This window comes from Polyodon spathula, chromosome 12 (assembly GCF_017654505.1).
Source record: "Polyodon spathula isolate WHYD16114869_AA chromosome 12, ASM1765450v1, whole genome shotgun sequence".
Taxonomy (NCBI): Eukaryota; Metazoa; Chordata; class Actinopteri; order Acipenseriformes; family Polyodontidae; genus Polyodon; species Polyodon spathula.
In genome coordinates this window covers 18,918,664-18,933,750 of record NC_054545.1, presented here as the reverse complement: position 1 = coordinate 18,933,750, position 15,087 = coordinate 18,918,664, and the positions used below count along the sequence as shown (strand labels likewise).

General features: G+C 39.0%; 1 protein-coding gene across 4 annotated transcripts in view; it reads left to right on the top strand.

The window, feature by feature from the left end:
• Positions 1 to 1,799: 1,799 nt before the first annotated feature.
• Positions 1,800 to 15,087, top strand: part of ttbk2a (tau tubulin kinase 2a) — a 73,427-nt gene continuing 60,139 nt past the window's right edge. For all 4 annotated transcript variants that reach the window (XM_041266552.1, XM_041266551.1, XM_041266553.1 and 1 more), the window contains exon 1: positions 1,800 to 2,058. The gene's annotated coding sequence lies outside the window, so the exon portion shown is untranslated. The remainder of the gene's footprint in view (positions 2,059 to 15,087) is intronic.

The window sequence follows — 15,087 nt, the reverse complement described above, 5'->3', positions numbered from 1 at the left end:
ATAGTAACCATTACACTAACTGCACTTTGTAAGGAGTTATAAGTTAGTTTTACTTTTGACCGAAGATTATTAAAGGTTTTTTAAAAAAATGCGTCAGGTGGCCATATTGGTTTGTACATTTTTGAAAAAGTCAATTGTATTGACACAGGGATGATGCCTGTCAATCAAAAAAACATTTTTCAACTGAAGAAGTTTTAAATTTAAGAAGAAAATGTAGGTCTGGCAGCCATCATTTTATGAAAGAACACAATTTCCCCTAGTTGAATTCCATTGTTCCCAGGATGATGCCTACCAAGTTCAAAAGTGTTTTCAAACACAAGCAGTTTGATGTTTTGGGCACATTTCAGTGAATTTGCTGGCAGCCATTTTGATATAAAAATGTATTTATTTATTAAAAACTGTAGTCGTCGCCAATGATTTTGGTCACGGTCGGCAATGATTATTATTATTATTATTATTATTATTATTATTATTATTATTATTATCATCTGCCTTTTTCAAAGGCCAGGCTGTGGTCGCTGAGTGTGTACTTTGTTAGAATTTGTCTTTCTTCTGTATTTTTAATTTTTAGATATTCTGCTAATTTAATGTTTCTGTTTAGGGCCTGATAGCATTCCAGTTTATTTGTTAATTTAATTTCAATTTTGCAATTTTCAGTGTACTTGTTCTTCAAGTTAAGTTCAATTTTTTAACTTATTGTTATTGAATTTTTTTTTTTTTTTTTTTTTTTTTTTTTTTTAGTGGCTTGTAACTGAGGCTCACTAGTTTGTGTGCCTCAAAACCAGCTAGTCCAGGGGGTCTTTGTCTGGGGAGAGCTGGTTGCTCAGCAGGGCCTTGTATTTATAGGAGTGATGGTATTCTCTCTCTCTCTCTCTCTCTCTCTCTCTCTCTCTCTCTCTCTCTCTCTCACACACACACACACACACACACACACACACACACACACACACACACACACACACATAATATGGGCGTAGCCAGCACCACCTACCAAATGATGTCATTATTAGGTACAGGAACCGTTACATTACTATGGTGAAGGCAATTACTGTAATAAGATGTATATCATATCCCAGGCGCACGGGCTTGCTGTAGTTTCACAGAAAGCAGTGCATACCCAGGGACTTTCCAGTATTGGACACATTACCACATAGCGCGGGACAAACACTACATGTTGATAAAGGAGATATATGGGGTTATTTTGAATTTTTTTTTTTTTTATCAATAGCAAACAAATAGATTTGTTTCATTCTATTCAATCATTTTAAAATATAAAATACTCCCCCATACACGCCCTTGTGATAATAGGGAAAAACATAATGTGTGCCTGTTTTTTTGATTACACGGTACTGTGTATGATTATAGACTACGAGTCCCAGGAGGCCTACGTTTGCACATGCGCATTTTTGCTTCGGAAAACAAAAAACGCAATGTCGCCTTGGAAACAAGGTATTTATTACCGTGTCAAAATGCCCAAGAAAAATAGTAATATCTATCTCAGTACTCGTGTCATCAAGACTTTAATTTGGAAAAACAGCCTTTACATGTTTTGCACCCTAACAGCTACAGCAAACATTACAACAATAATTAAATCGAGCTGTCCTTTTTCTGTAACATGCGCGTACGTGCGAAGCGTGAACGAGCATTAGCAGAGTTCACATGCCAACGCCTCTAACTGAAATTGAAAGTCTCAACCAGCCAATTATTATGTACCCTCGAACTCCGCCCTCGTCTTCTATTGGCCAATAGCAAATGCGCGGTCACGTTGCAATAGCGGGTTGGCGCGCGCGCAAGCCGGTGGTTGCGAGGGTAGTCGCTGACGTCACCGCGGAGCTGCAGGAGATGCTGAAGTGACAGCGAGAAGGAGAAAAGCGACGATTTTTTTTAAAAACCAGCATTAACAACAATAAGCAATTTATTGGAACTTAAGCGCTCTTAATTGTAATTAAAATTGAAGTGATGGGGTTTTCACAGTGTCAGCGGTTGTAAGAAAAAGATCGGCAGTGTTTACCACACCCGATTCCCTCATTCAGAGGGGTGAGACGGAGCAGCGAAGAGGTAAGAATTACTCGGAATTTCTGTTTGACAACAAATAAAATGGACTCGGATGGAAACCCGTCTGATTTAAAGGGGTGGGGATCCGTTTGCAGATCTTCCAAGGTCGTCTGTGAAAGACAATGCAGAGAGCAGAGTGGCCGATATTTCTTTTTAATTGCCTACGGTACTGTAAATCTGGCCTCTGCACAGTGACACATAGCGCAAGGGACAATAATAATACAGTAATATTATTTGTGACAGTGGAATTATTACGCATGCGTGCAGAACTGCGTCTCTCGCCATTACCAGATTAATTAAACACAAAATACTACTGGGTTTGCATTGTGCGTTTATTATGGAAGGCAGTGTTTATCTCAATGGCAACCAATGACAGAGACAGCGCAGTTAAAAACATAGACAATACCATGGACTCGCGTTGTGAGGCTGCATGCCACTTAGCACTCGTGTCGCCCGCACCTTAAAACGTGAACAAATGACGCTAATAATAATAATCACGGAATGGAACTGTGGCATAGGTTACAGACTGTGTGCAAAACGAATTCATATGTCTTCTAAATTACCGGTGTTTGGTTACATAGTCCGGACGGGCTAGAAGACTAAAAGCCTGTCTTGGTGTTCCGCAGTAGGCGTCAAAAAGGACAAAACTATGCCAGATTACCACATACCTGGGTGTTGTGATAATATGACGAGTACATGCTAATCTGTCATAATTATATATGTTTTTTGTCATTCTTTTTGTATATAAACGTTTGGCACGCAAACAGCTGTCCGTTTGTAAATTGGTTATATGCGTTTATTTTTCTTGCTGATGTGACTTGTGAAGTGGGTGTCGAGTTCTTTCAAATAGCTGTGTTTGTTGTTTTTTCTTCTATGGCCTTTTTGCAGCTGACATGCATTTCCTGCATTCCCTGCATATTAAAGCTGCAATCCCGCCATCATGTTCAATTTGACACTGAAATAACTCTTTGGATTATTTTATTTTCCATAGCTTGTCCTACCGTAGTTTTTTGTTTCTTTACATTCTGTAGTTTTGAAGTGGATACCCCACCCCTTCACAGCTGCTGTCATTCTTTGAGTCAAAAAGTTCTGCTTCAGTAGTTTGTAAATCACATAGTCAAGTGCTAAAGGCACATTTTTAATTTCTTTGAGTTTTACAATGCTATGGAATTGTACAGGCTTTAATTCTGTTCACACCAACTGATATGAGTTTGGTGAACCTGTTACCCAGTGGGCGCTAGCAGCCACCTCACAAAACTGCTCAAAAAATGCAAGTGTCACCATTCATATAAAATGTGGAATGAATGCATATTGCCACATGTTTAGCTTTCACAAATGTCATCAATTGGTGATTTCATACTGTAGAGTTCGGTGAGCAGTAATCTAGGACTACCTTACCTCAGGTAACATTAGGTAGTGCAAAGTTAGTGCTAATTGGGACCTGTAAAAGCTTCCCATTTCAGTTTTAATCATATTTCGAGACAGCCTTTCTATTTTCTGTGAGCTTCATTGATGCCATCTGAGGAGCAGTTCTGAAGCCTACACTAGAGGTGTGTCTGGGGCTCCTGACTGTCTGCTCAGAATTGATTTATAGGAATCGATTGTCAAGCTCTTATCGATCACCAGTGCTACCTGATGATGATTTTACAGGAACAGTTTGAAAAAGGAGCATCTTGCATTGTATCTCAGTAGACGAGCAGTGGGTTGAATGGGTCTGTGTCTTAGAGCAATGCATTGTATTCTTGTGCTTGAAGGGGTTGGAGTTCTAGATATACTGTATATTATAAAATGTACATATTGGTGTGTTTTCATTATCATGGGTATAACAACAGCAAAAAGTACAGACAGACAATGCCAGTTTCAAACTTTTGATCTAGTGTGTGTGAACAACTATCCATGAAGAACCTACAGTGCCTGTCGATGAATGACAAGGATCATTCATCATGTTTAGCTTGTGGTTAGTATGGATAGGGTTTGCTCCAGGCTTCCAGGATAATTTCTTATTTCTCTAGGATTCCAAACTTAAATAAATGTGATCCATCCGAACAGATCATGATGTTTCACTGTGCTCTGTATAGATATGAGCGATCTATGAGCGCCTGCCTGCCTGCCTGCCTGGCCCCCTGGGAGGCCCATGCCTCAGTGGCGCCCAGCTGTTAAGCAAGTCAAAAACGAACCCCTGAGGGACAGAAGACGGCACCTTAGTTTAGCACAATACAGGAAAAAGCACACACACAAAAATATGAAACCACAAGGTGCTGCCAGAGCAAATACTTATAATTTCTCATCTTCGTTTTGTATTGTATTTCTGTAGGGTACAGGGTTAATTCAAAACTTGTACTTTTTTTTAGCTAAGTAAAAACTAGGCAGTTTGGATTCGTGAGAACATGAACAATCCATGTTTGTCACTACAGCATGAATTATGTTTACTGTGGTACGGTATTAATAACAAAACTTTCTTTTGGCTTTCAGTATGCAGTTACATTTGAAAATATTTGAGTCAGTGGTACATTATGCAAAATGCTAGTGGACTGCCTGATTCTATCAGCATTGTACTCATTCTGTGTTTAGTGTGTCCTGTTTTTCAGTCGGATCACTGCTCCTTTCTAAATTGAAGCACTGGTCAAAAAAGGCGTTTTAGGATTTTGCTTTGCATGCAGTATGTAAAGTAGCTAGTCTAGGAAGTTTTCCAGGAATTGAAACTCCTGATTCTAGCCCTGTGCTAAAGGAATTTATGGTCAAAGGAGCTTAGGGTCAATACACAAAGAAATATATGTTTTAAACAGGCTGAATGTTTTATAGGGATGAAAATCTGAGATTTTTGTTTTGATGCCCCTGCCATCCATGGAATATAATGCAGTGAGTATTACACAAATCCACACTAGACCTTCAGGGAAAAATAATGCAGTGTATACAAACAGTATTACACAAATCCACACGAGACCGTCAGGATAAAATAATGCAGTGTATACAAATAGTATTACACAAATCCACTCTAGACCTTCAGGGTAAAATAATGCAGTGTATACAGACAGTATTACACAAATCCACACTAGACCTTCAGGGTAAAATAATGCAGTGTATACAAATAGTATTACACAGATCCACACTAGACCTTCAGGGTAAAATAATGCAGTGTATACAGACAGTATTACACAAATCCACACTAGACCTTCAGGGTAAAATAATGCAGTGTATACAAACAGTATTACACAAATCCACTCTAGACTAAAACTCGGAGGATGACTAATTCAACCAAGGCAAGATACTATTAAGATAATGAAGTCCTTATGGAAAGCTGTATGCTACACATTATATAAGATGTGGGCCTCTTATTTCACTGGGAGAAATATTCAAGTATTTGTATATCAGTGTGTAGAAATAATCTCCTCAGAGAAACAATACACAGTTCTGCTTTTGAAGCCTTTTTCTGTACAACATATATATATTTTTTTTTTTTACGTTTATTTTTTATTTTTTATATTTCAGTATGTAAAATCCATGTCCATCACACCTACAGCCTAAGTCAATGAACTTTAAAAAGCAGCTTTGGGTTAGTGCTAATTCATGAAATAGAGTGCATGTGGTTTACATGTTTAGTGTGGTTCATGTCATGTGTTAACTGAAATCCAAATTACAGTTGCTCCGTCTGTGATTTTTCTATTGCATGATTTTTATTTTCCTGACTTACTTTTTCCCCAGAAAAATGTAAGTAATGCTTTTTTGTATGTGTAGAATAACCTGCTAGTTCTTCATTGGGGCTACTAGGTGACAGTACGTTAATGCAAGGATGAGTTTTGTGCCATTCTGTGAAACATACACTATCTGCTGTGCAATAAGAGTCTTGAGTAAATATCTCTGTTGATGGGAAGTATTTCACCTCTATGTACAGTCCTTTCATTGCTCACACATTTTGCTCGTCCATTTGTGAGACAGAGAAGACAATTCCTTACCAATGGTGTCTGAATCTAGGTCACAGAGCTGCTTTTGCACCTCTGACCTCTGACCTCTGACCTCTGATCAGGCCCATTAAAGCTGTATTCAGAACCAAAATGCCCAAATTTTATTTTCCTTGGAAATGTCTTACTTATTCCATTTGGGCAATACTACTGCTGTATTAGCTGAGCCAATGCTACAACATGGTAATAGCTTCATTGGTTTTGATAAGCAGCAGGTATTTGTTATGAGGTTTTGTTCTGCTGGTCTCTGAGTGAAGGCTGTAGTGACACTGACACCTGTATGTTATTTATGTTCTTGGCAGTGGATGTTTTAACCATGCAGTTGTGTCACTCGAATGGCGTAGATTATCTTCGTGACTGCATGAGCTGTTTCTCCCCACAGAGAATGAGCTCTGTTGGAGGCAGCTGCACAGAAATGTTATGCTTTTACATAGTATAGCTATACCGTGTACAGCACATAATGTACCACACACCACAATTGTGTTACGATAGTACATTTGTTATCTTTTTATTTTTATTTTGCATGTCCGTTTTTTATTACTTTTTTGGTTTTCAAAGCACCACATTTAGCTTAATCTGGCAAATATACAGAACACACAATCACATCCCATAAAACCCCTTAAAAAAATACCCACCCTTTGTCTACTGTACACAGATCACACCCATATAGAACAAAATGTCCTTGCTTATTTTGATTACTCCTATATGTTTTCAGTTGCGGAATAACGGTTTTAACCCCTCTCTTGTTTGAAATGTTAACATAATGTTCCAGAGGCATGAGGTTAAAAGATTTTAAAAGCCACAAATGAAAAAATCTTTAGGATATAGAATTGAAATTTGTCTTGGAATGAAAGGAAATAGAGTTTAATTCCATGAAATTCCACTCATTTTAAAAAAGGTTGAATGCCACATTTATTTTATACATCACTATAAACAACACTGATTGCAACAGCATAAATATATACTTTCAAATACTGTATCTTAAGCATGGCTCAAAGCTTTCAAAACTTAGTTTTTTGATTTTTGTAATGAGATGTTTAAGAGCTACAGCAGTCCTTAATTATTTGTTTTTAAAACACACACAAAATATTTCTGTAAATATTGTTATACCTTAAAAATATTAAAAACCTACAAAACAGTAACAACTCCTTTAGTTTTTTTATATATGATTTTACTTTATTTTAAGCCAGCATTTTTTATTCAAAATTGTTACATTTGATGATCATAGGTTCCTCAAATTTTTTATCACTTAAATTACACCTCTCTGGAACTAAAGGATTAAATAACGGATGAATAAATAAAAACAGGTAATTAAGGACTGCTGTATCTCTTAAACATTTCATTACAAAAATAAAAAATAAAAAGTTTTGAAAGCTTTGAGCCATGCTTAAGATACAGTATTCAAAGTTATATATTAATGCTATTGCAATCAGTGTTGTTTATAGTGATATAATATAAAAGTATAGAGTATATAGTATAAAATACATTTGGCATTTTTAAAATGAGTGGAATGTCAGGGAATTAAATTCTATTTCCTTTCATTCCAATTGAAATTCCAATTCTATCCTGAAGATTTTTTCAATTCAAATTTCAATTCCAGTTCTTGAATTGAATTGGAATTTACAAACATATTCCAATTCCATTCGGAATTGACCCCAACCCTGGCCGCAACTTCCAGCAGGGCACATAACTGGACTTTCAGTATCATTTTTTCCCTAGCAATATTGGAGAATTTGTATTTGCCATTGGATCAAATGTTCCTGCTCACATACAAAAATGATTGTTCTTGTAGTAAAATATTTTGTATTGCTGTTGTTCTTTGTCATATTTTTGAGATTAATATAGCCTGGGGATATATTTGAGGGACCTGTCCGTATGCACATCAGACTTGCATTTTCATACACTGTGGATATACAGAAGATCATGGTACTTTTGTATTTACAGTTGTGGCAGAGGGATGCATGTTACAGTACTTAGATACTTGTTAGACAAACTGACATTTTCAGGGCTTGCAATCGTGTGCATCTGGGCTAGCACTGCTATTTCCATTGAGATGCCTTTGTAATCATGTTTCACTGTCAGGGTGCAACACTTTACTAATGGAGTTCAGATGGCACCAGTGTTTTGCAGATTGATTTGTATTTGCTGACTGTACTCAAACTCCTGATACTCTAGAGCTGCTGTACATAATACCCTAATGACTGGGATGAAATTGCATATGCTGGTATTTTACTGATCGCGCTGTACTACTTATCGACACAATTTAGCTATGTATACGCTGCTCAGTTCTGAAGGTTAAACACAGTAACATGCATACCAGTGAGGGGTTGTTCTTTTTATCATGTGAAGTTGTAAATGCATTTCTAGTTTTTAAGTGTCTATTAGAAACCTACTGTATTTTCAAAGCTTGTGCAAAATACACATTTTATATTTTATTTGTTAGTATTTTTAATTGTTGTAATTAATGTTTGATATTATAGTTACATTTTTGCTTGACTTGTAAATCACTTTGGGGTGGCTTGCCATGAAAGGCACTATATCAAAATAAAATGATTGATTGAGAGTCACGGTAGTAAATACTGCCATTAAAATACTGTCTGGAGAAGCTACTGTGATCCCATACAGGACTATTCTAATTATGCCCTTCTGTCTATGTTTTTGTACAAACCTCTAACACCACATGGATGCTACTGTCTGGTAATAGATTAGATTATAACAAACTGGGGTTAACTCTGTCTCCCTCTTTTTATTTACTTTGTCACTTACTGTAGTCCCTGTTAAAATAGAGATGTGTAGATCTCACATTTTATGCAGCACGTGTTAGAGATGTAGCAAAAAATCTGTGTAATGTGGACTTTCCATAAATGTATACATTGAGCAACACAGGTTCTAATTTTGTTTATGTAATTTAAATGATTACGGGATTATTTTAAATGTGTTCCTTATAATAATAATAATAATAATATCTTTATATAGAACCTTTCATAGTGGACAGAGGTAGGCTGTGAACTGTGCATTATATGCAGAGTCACTCACAGTAGGACATTGATTTAACACCTTCTCTGCAGGATGGAGGTTAAATGACTTGCTCAAACACCAAGTCAGTCAGTGGCAGAGGTGGGATTTGAACCGGTGACCTTCTGGTTATTAGCCCTGGACCTTAACCACTGGACCTCACTTCCTCTGATATGTATAGTTTTGCTTCAAGTATTGCTGGATAAAACAATCCTTTTCTTAAATGTATATACTATTAGCTTTATGCTTTTAATTTTTACAAACTGAAAATGGCATTTTGGCAATTTCCAGAAATGGCAATCATTTCATTCTGAATGCAAAATAACCTATGGTAGGATTTAATTAAAGAGTAATAGAGTACAGTACCTCAGAAACTTGATATTTTATTTTTTTAAGAACTAAGTGCTAAAAATTTAAACTGAACAATTTTGTAGCCATCTTAGAAACCATTGATGAGACTGGCTGCATATTTGTAATACCTGACGCAAAATGTGCTTGACCTTGATATTCTGACATAAAGTAATATTGCTGCCACGCTGGAGGCAGGAGTGATAAAGATCACACAATGTGACACACTTCCTTCAGTGCAAAGTTGTATGCTGTGATTCTCTGTAAAGCTCATTTATGAATGTCGTCCAATAGAAATCCCTACCCCGAACACACTGATTGAGCTGTAGCCCACTGCAGCGCCTGAGATCACCAGTCCAAGTACTGACCGGACCAGAACCACCCTTCCTTAGTATATGAGACGTGAAAGTGCTACAGTATGGATGCAGACAGGCACAGTGTTTTAGTGTCTTTGGCCTCTGGATTTGTCCCCAAGGCAGGAGATATTTATTACTGCTTCTGCAAGCGCTGGCCTGGCCATCAGCAGTGCAGACTATCCATTGATTTTTATTTCCGAGCAGACTTAAAGGCAGCTTGAGTTATTAGAAAATTAAGGAACGAGGCAATGCTCCTGCATTAGCAAGGCGGAGAGACAATGTGGGGGATTCGTTTTTCTATTTTAACAGAACCATTGCTATCTGGAAGCAGCTCTTGATATTTCAGGATCCAACAGTAACAAATCAAACATGGTATTACCAAGCATGGTTTTTATTACAGAAATACATTATACACTATCCAAGTATTGGGATTTAAGGCAGAATGACTAGGGATGGGGAATTTGTTGTCTGTTTTGCCCAACTCAACCCTCTATGCCCTACACATCTAGCAATTCCTGAATAAATAATTGCCCTGACTTTTTAGATGTAGGCAGTATAGATAGAGTACGGTCTTAATATTTGGAACATGTATACAGTCTGTTATTCTCTCAATAAAGTTCCGTTACCTGTGCTTTCTAGTAAAAAATGAACCGTTTTGACTTTTTTACCCACTGGTCATGTCAATGATACAGACCACATGCTTTCAGATAAGAACAGTATTCTATGATTCTGTCAAGTTTCAGTATAGGTGTTGTCCACTTTTTGCTCCGTTGTTTTGGGAGTTTTATGATGTGATGTTCTACTGTTTAAATCTTTTCAGAAAACCAGTCAGTATCTGGTGTGACCACCATTTGCCTCATGCAGCGAGACACATCTCCTTCGCATAGAGTTGATCAGGCTGTTGATTGTGGCCTGTGGAATGTTGCCCCACTCCTCTTCAATGGCTGTGCGAAGTTGCTGGATATTGGCGGGAACTGAAATACGCTTTCATACATGTCGATCCAGAGCATCCCAAACATGCTCAATGGGTGACATGTCTTGTGAGTATGTAGGCCATGGAAGAACTAGGACTTTTTCAGCTTCCAGGAATTGTATACAGATCCTTGCGACATGGGGCTGTGCATTATCATGCTGAAACATGAGGTGATGGCGGCAGATGAATAGCACGACAGCGGGCCTCAGGATCTCATCACGGAATCTCTGTGCATTCAAATTGCCATCGATAAAATGCAATTGTGTTCGTTGTCCGTAGCTTATGCCTGCCCATATCATAATCCCACCGCCACCATGGGACACTCTGTTCACAACGTTGACATCAGCAAACCGCTCGCCCACACGACGCCATACACGCTGTCTGCCATTTGCCCGGTAGAGCTGAAACCGGGATTCATCCATGAAGAGCACACTTCTCCAGTGTGCCAGTGACCATCGAAGGTGAGCATTTGTCCACTGAAGTCGGTTACGACGCCGAACTGCAGTCAGGTCAAGACCTTGGTGAGGATGACGAGCACGCAGGACGGACGATGAGCTTCCCTGAAACGGTTTCTGACAGTTTGTGCAGAAATTATTCGGTTGTGCAAACCCACAGTTTCATCAGCTGTCCGATTGGCTGGTCTCGGATGATCCCGCAGGTGAAATAGCTGGATGTGGAGGTCCTAGGCTGGCGCGGTTACACGTGGTCTGCGGTTGTGAGGCCAGTTGGACGTACTGCCAAATTCTTTAAAACGTCGTTGGAGGCGGCTTGTGGTATAGAAATGAATATTCAATTCTCTGGCAACAGCTCTGGTGGACATTCCTGCAGTCAGCATGCCAATTGCACGCTCCCTCAAAACTTGAGACATCTGTGGCATTGTGTTGTGTGACAAAACTGCACATTTTAGAGTGGCCTTTTATTGTCCCAGCAAAAGGTGCACCTGTGTAATGATCATGCTGTTTAATCAGCTTCTTGATATGCCACACCTGCCAGGTGGATGGATTATCTTGGCAAAGGAGAAATGCTCACTAACAGGTGTGTAAACAAATTTGTGCACAAAATTTTAGAGAAATAAGCTTTTTGTGCGTATGGAAAATTTCTGGGATCTTTTATTTCATTGAAACACTTTACATGTTGCGTTTATATTTTTGTTCAGTGTATAAAGAAGAAAGTTTGTCTGTCTGTCTGTTCCTTTATGCATTCGGACCCCGCAGGAACCAGTGCAGCCAAACTTGCATGGCCTCCTCTTTCATCCAGGGGAAGGTCGAGGGCTGTGTTTGGACCCAGAATTTTGATCCCCGGGGTACTTCTGTATAGTAACCCAATTGCTGGATCAATACAGTAGCCATGTATCTCAAATAATAGAAACCCACAAAATAATAAAAAAAAAAAAACATAAAAAGAACAAACATTTTTAAAATAGCCGTTTTAAAAAAAAAGGGAAAGGGGCCCGTGTGCATTGTGCGTTTGTCATGCATGAAATACTGACATATTGAATTTCCCCGGGCAACGATGGGTACTTCAGCAAATAGTGAATTTAGAAGCAATCGATTGTTGATCACAATGGTATTCACAGTCTTCATGGAGTCAGCTGATAGCATTTAATATCTATAGGAAAAAAAGTGATGATTTAACACATCTATTAAATGCTTACAGAACACCCTGTAGTGTTTGCGACACACGATTTACCTTGTCTCTATCCTGTGTTGTACATATCAAAGTGAGATACGTTTCTAATGTAAATGGAGTCGTATGCAGGCTTGTATTTCTTTGATTGATCTGTAGTATAGGGTTCCTCCTTAAAATGCTGATGACATTTGCTAGGGATGGTTTTTAACACAAGATAACCCTTTGCGGTCCATTTATTCAGCACCTGTGAGACGCATTAGGACCAATTTATTTTCACACACGCTGTTATATATATATGTTAAATAACTTTTACGCAGAGTAAAACAGGTTTAAAAGACACTGCATATCAACAGGACACTCAGTACTGCATCTCCAGCCCGCCCCACTCCTTGTTCGCTGTAATAAGCACATATCTCTTCATAGTAGTGCATGCTAATAAATCGTCTCCTGATCACCCGATTTATCGCCAAACTCCACAATAACTCTATCCAAGTTATTATCTTATTACTATAACTTCTCAAAAAGCTCTTCAAATGCCTGCGATTTTCTTTGAGCACTGGAAGCAGCTATATTGTTTGTTTGTCGGTTAGGGATGGGTCTGTATACCGTTTTTTTGGTTTACAACGTTTTAGATACATTATTTTTTTTATTCTGAACTGCAATTATCGTAATTCGGTTATACACCGGTTAACGTATTTTTTCAATTGCAAACACGCTTCTTCTAAATCAAGCAATGGTACTTGCAGCCTTAGCAAAGTGTCTGAGGAAGATCTTTTTGTGAACTGATACTGTATTTTGATAATGGTTTTGAAGGAAGCCGTCAAACTACACAGAATACGCGTTTCAATTGCTGCGTTCTGTTACCCAGAGCTTGCTGCTCCGGCTGCTCCTGGCTGCTGTCTTTCTGACGTCACTCGCAGCTTTTAGAGAAACGCCTTCTCCAAACCTTGTGCCGCAGCACACATTTTCAACGTGCTAAATTTATATTTCTCTGGATTATCAACAGTCAGGTTTTTTTTAGTTTTTTTTTTATAATTGATTTATTTATTTAATATAGTGTGGACAAGGCTGTTAACGGCTTCATTGTATAATGATAAAATGTCGTTCGCCTCCGCTAACAAGGTGGCAGCAGTAGTTTTAGTGGTTATTTGCATTACGATTAGCAGGTCACTCGTGATCTTTGCATCGTCTCTTTGGTTCACAGCCGCAGCCAGCCTCCCGCAGTAACATTTCAAAGCTGCGCTGGGCTATGCAGAGTCTGCACAGATTTCTGTGGCTGTTGAGTAAAGTCTACAGGACATCTCCGCGATTTTGTGCAGCAATGTGCAGAACTGCGGAATTCTGCGCTATAAGAACACGACCAATGTCTCAGTTAAAACTAGCACAGACCCGCGACTGCAGCAGGATAGCCTACCTCCACATACAGTGGCTTGCGAAAGTATTGACCCCCCTTGGCAATATTTCCTATTTTGTTGCCTTACAACCTCGAATTAAAATTGATTTTTTGGGGGTTTGTATCATTTGATTTACACAACATGCCTACCACTTTGAAGATGTAAAATATTTTTTATTGTGAAACAAACAAGAAATAAGACAAAAAAACAGAAAACTTGAGTGTGCATAAGTATTCACCCCCCCCCCCAAAGTCAATACTTTGTAGAGCCACCTTTTGCAGCAATTACAGCTGCAAGTCTCTTGGGGTATGTATCCATAAGCTTGGCACATCTAGCCACTGGGATTTTTGCCCATTCTTCAAGGCAAAACTGCTCCAGCTCCTTCAAGTTGGATGGGTTCCGCTGGTGTACAGCAATCTTTAAGTCATACCACAGATTCTCAATTGGATTGAGGTCTGGGCTTTGACTAGGCCATTCCAAGACATTTAAATGTTTCCCCTTAAACCACTCGAGTGTTGCTTTAGCAGTATGCTTAGGGTCATTGTCCTGCTGGAAGGTGAACCGTCCCAGTCTCAAATCTCTGGAAGACTGAAACAGTTTTCCCTCAAGAATTTCCCTGTATTTACCGCCATCCATCATTCCTTCAATTCTGACCAGTTTCCCAGTCCCTGCCGATGAAAAACATCCCCACAGCATGATGCTGCCACCACCGTGCTTCACTGTGGGGATGGTGTTCTCGGGGTAATGAGAGGTGTTGGGTTTGTGCCAGACATAGCGTTTTCCTTGATGGCCAAAAAGCTCAATTTTGGTCTCATCTGACCAGAGTACCTTCTTCCATATGTTTGGGGAGTCTCCCACATGCCTTTTGGCGAACACCAAACGTGTTTGCTTATTTTTTTCTTTAAGCAATGGCTTTTTTCTGGCCACTCTTCCGTAAAGCCCAGCTCTGTGGAGTGTACGGCTTAAAGTGGTCCTATGGACAGATACTCCAATCTCCGCTGTGGAGCTTTGCAGCTCCTTCAGGGTTACCTTTGGTCTCTTTGTTGCCGCTCTGATTAATGCCCTCCTTGCCTGGTCTGTGAGTTTTGGTGGGCGGCCCTCTCTTGCCAGGTTTGTTGTGGTGTCATATTCTTTCCATTTTTTAATAATGGCTTTAATGGTGCTCCGTGGGATGTTCAAAGTTTCGGATATTTTTTTATAACCCAACCCTGATCTGTACTTCTCCACAACTTTGTCCCTGACCTGTTTGGAGAGCTCCTTGGTCTTCATGGTGCCACTTGCTTAGCGGTGTTGCTGACTCTGGGGCCTTTCAGAACAGGTGTGTATATATACTGAGATCATGTGACAGATCATGTGAC